The sequence below is a fragment of the Aotus nancymaae genome, unplaced genomic scaffold (assembly GCF_030222135.1).
Source record: "Aotus nancymaae isolate 86718 unplaced genomic scaffold, 86718_ANA_hifiasm-v0.15.2.pri h1tg000057l, whole genome shotgun sequence".
Taxonomy (NCBI): domain Eukaryota; kingdom Metazoa; phylum Chordata; class Mammalia; order Primates; family Aotidae; genus Aotus; species Aotus nancymaae.
In genome coordinates, this window is record NW_026988471.1 from 9,387,945 (window position 1) to 9,395,620 (window position 7,676).

At 46.3% G+C, this 7,676-nt stretch overlaps 1 pseudogene; it reads right to left on the reverse strand.

The window, feature by feature from the left end:
* Window positions 1–5,562: 5,562 nt before the first annotated feature.
* On the reverse strand, window positions 5,563–5,655 carry LOC135269763 (U6 spliceosomal RNA; annotated as a pseudogene).
* Between the last annotated feature and the right edge of the window lie 2,021 nt (window positions 5,656–7,676).

Genomic DNA, 7,676 nt, shown 5'->3' on the forward strand with positions numbered 1-7,676 from the left:
AAAACTAGGTATGGTGGCTCATGCCTATAATCCCAGTACTTTGGGAGGCCAAAGGAACACTTGAGGCCAGGAGTTCCAGACTAACCTGGGCAACACAGCAAGACCCCATCTCCAGCTCTACAAAAAACTTAAAACTTACCCACGTGTGGTGGCACATGCCTGTGGTTTCAGGTATTTGGGAGGCTGAGGCAGGAGGATCACTTAAGCCCAGGAGCTAGAGGCTGCGGTGAGCTATGACTGCACCACTGCATTCCAGCCTGGGTGACAGACTGAGACTCGAAAATGATAAAAAGAAGAAAAAATGTTGCTAGCTGCTATAAGGTTTCTCTTATGCAGTACCTCCTCATTTTACAGAAGGTTTGGAAATAGGGAAAAGGGAAAGAAGAGGAAAAGATGCCTAAATGTGCCTAGAAAGGCTCCGCGAACACGCTGCCGGAGTTCCCTCCGCCCCTCCATCTATGCGGGTGGCTTTTCCTTATTTAAAATGTTTATTTAGATATAACTCACATGCAGCGAAGTGCACAAATCTGAAGTTTGTAGTTAAGTATTAGACACGTACACACTCTGCGCCCACCACCTGTGTTAGGATAGAGAGCAGTGCCAGTGCCCAGGGGCACCGCAGGCCCTGCCCAGCCTTGCTCACACGCTCTTCAGCAAACCCGGATTCTCACTGTATTCCATAGAATAGTTGGGTCTGTTCTTAAACCTCATATAAATGAACCGTGTTGTATGTGGTCTTTGTGTCTGGCTGTTTTTTTTTTTTTTTTCATTTAAAAAATTGTGTTAAAATACACATAAAATTTATCATCTTAACCATTTTCAACTGTACGGTTCAACATTATTAAACACATTCATAATGTGGCATAACCGTCACTGCCATCCATCGCTAGATCTCTTTTCATCTTGTAAAACTAAACTCTATTCTCATTAAACACGCTCTACTCCCTCCTCCCCACAGCCCCGGTAACCACCATTCTACCTTCTGTTCATATAATTAAAAAAAATTTTATTTTAGTTTTTGAGACAGTGTTTCCCTATGTCCCCCAGGCGGGAGTGCAGTGGTGCGATCTTGGCTTACTGCAACCTCTGCCTCCCAGGTCCTCCTGCCGCAGCCCCCTGAGTAGCTGGGATTACAGGCACACACCGCCACGCCCAGCTAATCTTTTTTTTGATATTTTTTAGTAGAGACAGGGTTTCACCATGTTGACCAGGCTGGTCTCAAACATGTGACCTCAAGTGATCCACCCACCTCAGCCTCCCAAAGTGCTGGGATTACAGGCGTGAGCCACTGCCCGCCCTTGTTCCTATGAATTTGACAGTTCTAGGTACCTCCTATGGGTGGGTTCATACAGCACTTGTCTTTTTGTGTCTAGCTTATTTCACTTAGCATAATGTCTTCAAAGTTCATCCATGTGGTAGCATGTCCGAATTTCTTTCTCTTTTTTTAGGCTGAATACTATTCCATTATGGATATCATGCATTCATCAGCCAATGGACCCTTGGGGGTAGTTTCTGCCCAAGTTTTAGACACTGTGAATAATGCTGCCGTGAACACGTGTGCACAAATATCTCTTCAAGACCCTGTTTTCAGTTCTTTTGGATATATACCCAGAAGTGGAACTCCCGATCACATGGTAATTCTACTTCTAATTTTTTAAAGGAACCACCGTACCATTTCCCACAGTGGTTGCACCGTTTTACATTTTGCGTCTGGTTTCTTTTGCTTAATGTTGGTCAGGAAGATTCCTGAATGTCGTGTACAGCACAAGTTTGTTTCTTTATAATTGACGTGTTAAGGATTCCACTGTATGAACAAAACCCAATCTATTGATTCCACTGTTGACGGACATTCGGATTGTTGCCCACTGTGGCTATTAGGAATGAAACTGCCACTAACTTTCTTGTACACATTTTCTGGTGGCCATACGCACCTGTTTCTCTTGGGGGTATATTTAGGAATGGAATTGCTGGATCATAGGGTAGGCAGTTGTTTCACTTTAGTAGATATTAGGTGTAAATTTTGAGGTCTTTAAAATAGTACTGATTGGGCCGGGCGCAGTGGCTTAGGCCTGTAATCCCAGCACTTTGGGAGGCTGAGGCAGGTGGATCACCGGAGGTCAAGAGTTTGAGACCAGCCTGAGCAACACAGTGAAACTCCGTCTTTACTAAAAATACAAAACTTAGCTGGATGTGGTGTTGGGTGCCTGTAATCCCAGCTATTTGGGAGGCTGAGGTAGGAGAATCACTTGAACCCGGGAGGTGAAGGTTGCAGTGAGCCGACATTGCACCATTGGAATCCAGCCTAGGTGACAGAGCGAGACTTTGCCTCAAAATAAATAAAATAAAATAAAATAGTACTGATCATCACATAAAGTTTCGAGGTCTGCCTTTTTCACTTAACATTAAATCATTACTGTTTTTAAGTTAGAACTTTTATTTTGAGATAATGATAGATTCCCATGCAGTTGTACGGAGTAACACAGAGAGATCCAGTGCACTTTGTCCCGCATTCTCCTGTAGATGGACATCTTGTGGGCCTGGAGGGTAATGTCACGGTAACTGTATTGACATTGATCCAATACCCTCAGCTGTCCCTGGCTTTCTTTGCATCCATTCTTGTGCACGTTCCTCTAGTTCCACGCACTTTTATCACCTGCTCATGTTTGTGGCCCCACCCCCCACCACAGTTCCAATGCCACAGGGATTCCCTTCCCTCCCCTCCCCTCCCCATCCCTTCCTTCTTTGATTCTGTTCCCCAGGCTGGAGTGCAACAGCACCATTTCAGCTCACTGCCACCTCCACCTTCCGGGTTCAAGCAATTCTCCTGCCTTAGGTAGCTGGGACTACAGGCACATGCCACCATGCCTAACTAATTTTTGCATTTTTAGCAGAGACAGAGTTTCACCATCTTGGCCAGACTGGTCTCGAACTCCTGACCTCAGGTAATCCACCTATCTCGGCCTCCCAAAGTGCTGGGATTACAGGCGTGAGCCACCGTGCCTAGCCATGCCTCCTATTAGTTTCTAACACAATCATCTACCCAGCTTCTGGCAACCACCAGTCTGTTCTCTATCCCGATACCTTTGCCACCACATGAATGGTCTGTAAATGGAATCAAGTAACTGGTAACCTTTGGGGATTGGCTTTTTGCAGTCAGCATAGTTCTCTGGAGAGTCATCCAGGTTGCCGTGTGCTGTGGTTTGAATGTTTGTGCCCTCCTAAATTCAGATGTTGGAACCTCATACCCAATATAATAGTTTTAAGAGGTGGGACCTTTGGGAAGTGACTAAGTCATGAGGGCTCCGACTGCATGCATGGAATTAATGCCTTTATAAGACAGGGGAAGGGAGTGTGGCTGCCCCTTTCACCACGTGAGGACCCGGCACCCAACTGCTGTCTGTGAATCAGAGAGCACTCACCAGACACCGAATCTGCTGGCGCCTTGATCTTGGACTTCCCAGCCTCCAGAGCTGTGAGCAATAAGATTTTACTCTATAAATGATGCAGTCTAAGGTATTTTGTTACAGCAGCTGGAACAGACTAGACACTGTCTACCAATGATTTGTGATTTTCGTTACTCAGTGGTGTTTCTGGGTTTGGATGTGCCGCAGGGTGTCGGGCATTCATCCCTTTTGTTTGCTTGTTTTTGTTTTTCTGAGACAGAGTCTCACTCTGTCGCCCAGGCTGGAGTACACAGGTGTGATCTCGGCCCACTGTAACCTCCGACTCCCAGGTTCAAGCGATTCTCATGCCTCAGCCGGCCTGGCATTCACCCTTGAAAGGACATTTGAGTGCTACCAGGGTTTGCCTGCTATACAGTAAAGCTGCTGCGGAGACTAGTGTATAGATTCTTTTGCAAACTTATGTTCACACAAGAATGCAGTTGCTGAGTTGTGTGGTATTTGCCTCGTAACTACAGATGCTTCTTGACTTACAACAGGGTTACATTCCAATACACCCCTTGTAAATTGGCAGCGTGGGGAGTGGGAGCTGATCTCTCTGCCGCTGTCCAGCACTGTGAGGGAAGTACAGTTTCTATTGAATGTATATCATGTTCGCACTATCATAATGTCAAAAATCCTGGGTTGAACTATCATAAGCCAGGGATTGCCTGTACTTTTTTTTTTTGAAACAGAGTTTTGCTCTTGTTGACCAGGCTGGAGTGCAATGGTGTGATCTCGGCTCACTGCAACCTCTGCTTCCTGGGTTCAAGCGATTCTCCTGCCTCAGCCTCCAAGTAGCTGGGAGTACAGGCACATGCCACCATGCCTGGCTAATTTTGTATTTTTAGTAGAGACGGGGTTTCTCCATGTTGGTCAGGCTGGTCTCAAACTCCCATCCTCAGGTGATCTGCCTACCTCAGCCTCCCAAAATGCTGGGATTACAGGCATGAGTCACAGCGCCCGGCTAGATTGCCTGTATTTGTAGAGGAGCCCAAGGTCCTAGGTTACTCTGCCAGTTACATATTCTGATGCAAACCTTTTCTGAAGTCTTTATTATCATGACGTGCTGGGGGCCTCCACACCCCTCGTTTTTGGGGATTAGAGTTTCCTTCTGTCTAATCCAGCTCTAGAGCCACTTTCTCTGGAAGCTTCCACCCAGAGCCACCTCCCTGAGAGAGCGGCGCCACCAATGACCTTCCTGTGGAGTGATGGAGCTCTCAGGCTGGACAGAGGATGTCACCCGATGGCTCCCTTCCCCCCAGAGGAGGGGCCCCTGGTCTCAGCTGAGGCTTACAGCCGAACACACCTGGCTCCGGACGCACTGAGAGCTCTTTCCCTGAGTGTGTCCCTGTCGTGTAGACAGAGGTCTTTGAGAAAATAAACAGTCCTGGGAGAACCTCTTCCTACTGGGGGAAGCTGACTTGGTCTGGTAAAGACTTACTCACTTGCTTCCAGCAGAAAATAACTTTGCTGTGAGCCTGGAGGTTATTATAACTAAATCATTCTCTGAACTCTACAGACAGGCTGGGCATGGCCATTGTATTTCCATCACCCTGGAGCGAAATCTGTGACCAAATGGTTAAAAAAATTCCAAGTCATGCATTATTCACCCTCACTGCATAATACATGAAGGCTACGTGCTGGACCCATTTATGTTTTCAGCGTTGGCCTCAAATGTCAGGCACTGCCTCGGAGAGGCCCAGGAGGGCCTTGGCACTCATTGCTGGCCCCTGCTCCCCTCTGGATGAACTCAGGCCTCCAGGGCTCCTGCTCCTGCTCATTAGGCTTTCAGCCTGGATGGTCCTTCTTTCTCTTCTTCTATGAAGTCCTCTCCATTTTTCAAGGCTGAGAAATCACCTATCCCTGCCACCTCCCCAGGCAGGAAGTCATCCTCCCTCCCTGTTCCCCGTAACACTTTATTTTTATTTATTTATTTTTTCGAGGTGTAATACCGCTCTGTCACCCAGGCTGGAGCACAGTGGTCCGATTGAGGCTCATTGCAACCTCCACCTCCCGGGTTCAAGCGATTCTTGTGCCTCAGCCTCCCGAGTAGCTGGGACTACAGGCATGCACCACCATGCCTGGCTAGTTTTTGTTTTTGTTTTTATCTATTTTATTTAAAAAAATTAAAAGAAGTCGTCCTTGTGCAGGGGCCATGCTAATCTTCTCTGTATCGTTCCAATTTTAGTTTATGTGCTGCCGAAGCAAGCACGATTTTTGTATTTTTTTTTTTTTTTTTTGATTTTTGTATTTTTAGTAGAGATGGGGTTTCACCATGTTGGCCAGGCTGGTCTTGAACTTCTGACCTCAGGTGATCTACCTGCCTCGGCCTCCCAAAGTGCTGGGATTACAGGAGTGAGCCACCGTGCCCAGCCCCCTGTAGTACTTCAGAATATTGATAACTATCACCACCGTGATTATAACTTGCATGATTTATGTAGTTTCTATTCTCTGCTGGACACTCACACTATCTCATTTAATTCTTATAATGGCCAGTGAGGCAGATATTCTATTTCTCAATTTTAAGATGATGAAACAGGCTTAGAGAGGTTGATTAATTTGCCTAAAGACACGCTGCTAGCAAGGGGCAGCATCGCAGTTTGCCTGCAGGATGGTAGTAATTGTCACCCCTTTTCTTCTCAATCATTCTCACCAGAAATGTATTAGTTCTGCAGCCTTTTCAAGGAAACAACGTTAGGTTTTGTTGATTGATTGTCTCTGTATCTTGGTTCATTAAGTTTGTTTTCTTATTTCTAGTCCTGCTTGCTTTAGGTTTATTGTGCTGTTCCTTTTGTAATTTCTTGAGATAGATCTTAGTGCATTTCTTTCCAATGCTTTCTCCCTTCTCCAGCTCAGGCTGGTCTTGAACTCCTGGGTTCATGCAAGCATTTCAGGCTAGTAATTTCCCTCTGAGCACTGCTTTGGTTGCATCCCTGCAAATACAAGTTTTGATATGATAAGGGTTTATTATTCCATTCAAAATATTTTCTAATTTTCCTGGTGATCTCCAGGTGGGATTGTGCTCAGTCTGACAGACTGCACAGTTCTCTCTCTTTTTTTTTTTTTTTTTTTTTTTGAGACAGAGTCTCAGCTCTGTCACTCAGGCTGGAGTACAGTGTTGCGATCATGGCTCACTGCAGTCTTGACCTCCAGGGCTCAAGCGATCCTCTCACCTCAGCCTCCTGAGTAGCTGGAATTATAGGAGTGAGCCACCATGTGCAGCTAATCAAAAAAAAAAAATTTTTTTTTTTTTTTTTTTTTTCTGTAGCGATGAAGTCTCACTATGTTACCCAGGCTGGTCTTGAACTCCTGGCCTCAAGCAATCCTTGTTCTTCAGCCTCCCAAAGTTCTGGGATTATAGGTGTGAGCCACTATGCCTGGCTCTTTTTACAATACTCTTTTCTGGTGTTGAGCAAATCATTTTCCTGTCTGTCCCTCCCCCAGGATCAATGGGTCTTAGTCTTTTTCCCACAACCACTAGGTGGCTTATTGTCGCTGTGCCCAGGCTAAGGGCTGTGCCCTGGGCAGCTGGGCTCCGGGTTATGGGCCGTTCGTGCTGTCACTTCTTTCCCACTCAGGAATCACATGACAGTGTGGGGGAGGGTGGTGTTCCTGCAGGGATCCCTCGGATCTGTGCTAATTTACTTCGAAAGTCAACAATTCATGAACTTGGGGCATTAGCTACAATGAGCCACACATTCTGAAGAGGGATCACTTAATTTGAAAAGGTCAAGCAGCCTACCATCTAAACACCCCCACTCTCCCGTGGAAAACTGAAGTCGTGTCAAAGAAGAATCAGAGGGGAACTGGATAAATGACCGTGTATCTGCTTTATGGTGGTAGGATACTGTCTTATTCCGTTCAGGCTGCTATAAGAAAGTACTATGGGCCGGGCACAGTGGCTCACATCTGTAATCCCAGCACTTTGGGAGGCCGAGGTGGGAGGATCACCGGAGATCAGGAGTTTGAGATCAGCCTGGCTGACATGGTAAAACCCTGTCTCTACTAAAAATACAAAAACTAGCTGGGTGTGGTGATACGTGCCTGTAATTCCAGCTACCCGGGAGCCTGAGGTGGGAGAATTGCTTAAACCTGAGAGGTGGAGGTTGCAGTGAGCTGAGATCGCACCGCTGCACACCAGCCTGGGCGACAGAGCAAGACTCCATCTCAAAAAAAAAAAAAAATGTACTATGAACTAGGTGGCCTAGGAAAAACAGACATTTATTCCTCACA